This window comes from Humulus lupulus, chromosome 1, assembly GCF_963169125.1.
Source record: "Humulus lupulus chromosome 1, drHumLupu1.1, whole genome shotgun sequence".
In the NCBI taxonomy this organism is placed as follows: Eukaryota; Viridiplantae; Streptophyta; class Magnoliopsida; order Rosales; family Cannabaceae; genus Humulus; species Humulus lupulus.
This window is the reverse complement of record NC_084793.1, coordinates 277,312,056-277,313,209: the sequence shown is the minus strand read 5'-3', so window position 1 is coordinate 277,313,209 and position 1,154 is coordinate 277,312,056. Positions and strand designations below refer to the sequence as shown.

General features: G+C 38.7%; 1 non-coding gene across 1 annotated transcript; it reads right to left on the bottom strand.

Annotated features, from left to right (window-relative positions):
• Positions 1-604: 604 nt before the first annotated feature.
• LOC133813261 (small nucleolar RNA R71) lies at positions 605-712 on the bottom strand. Its single transcript, XR_009884294.1, has one exon. It is a non-coding gene; the product is annotated as a small nucleolar RNA R71 (small nucleolar RNA).
• Between the last annotated feature and the right edge of the window lie 442 nt (positions 713-1,154).

The following is a 1,154-nucleotide window of genomic DNA, read 5'->3' as shown; positions in this document are numbered from 1 at the left end:
AAGTACTCATTCAGTTTGTGGCTGTATTGTGTTTCAAGAATTATTGGTATGTGTGACGAAGTAGAAAAAATGAACTCATACCGATTGATTTTGAAATTCAAAGAATGTGGAGACAAAACCAAAAGATAAAAAAAAAAGACTAGATTTTGTCATGGTTGAGAATCAAGGCAATGCAACAAACAATGCTGCTAATGTTAATAATATCCCAAATATTGCAGAGGTCTCAGTGGAACGAGGACCAAGGACGCTTAGAGACTATGTACTTCCTACTGTCACATGAGTGCATTCCTGCATCAGACACCCCACTATTGCTCCAAATAATTTATAGATCACACCAGCAATATTACAAATGTTGCAGTCTACTATTTAGTTTGGGGGGTTCTCCATGGAAGATCCTAATTTGCACAGTCAATTTTCTGGAGCTATGTGCAACATTTAAGAAGAATTGGGTGAGTGATGATGCGGTTAGACTTAGATTATTCCCATTTTCTCTACGAGACTGAGCGAAGAGTTGGCTAATTTTGCTGCAAGCTAATTCTATCACAACAAGGGAGCAGTTAGCCCAGAAGTTCTTAGCAAAGTTTTTCCCTCCAGCAAAAGTTGCAAAGTTGATAGGGGAAATTAATAATTTCTACCAGACAGAAGTTGAATTGTTGTATGATGCATGGGAAAGATTTAAAGAGTTGTTAAGGAAGTGCCCACGTCACGGTATAGAGAAGTGGATGTTAGTCCATAATTTTTATAATGGGTTGAATGGTACTCCTCGTACAATAATAGATGATGCAGCAGAAGATGCGTTCATGAGCAAAAGTTCTAATGAAGCTTATGAATTGCTAGAGGAGATTACAATGAATAAATACCAGTGGCCAACTGAGAGGGGACAAACAAAGAAGGTGGCTGGTATGATTGAATTGGATGTTATTTCCATGCTTACATCGCAAGTGGCAGCTTTAACGAAACAGTTACAACAGAGCAACCTGTCAGCCTAAACCATGCAAGTACAGAGTTTATGTGGGGCATGTGGGAGTGCTCATCCATTTAATCCGTGTCCTACCATGGATATGAATAATATACCTATGGAACAAGTCCAAGCCCTAAGAAATTTTCAAAGACCAACCAACAACCCATTTTCAATGTCATATAACCAAGGGTGG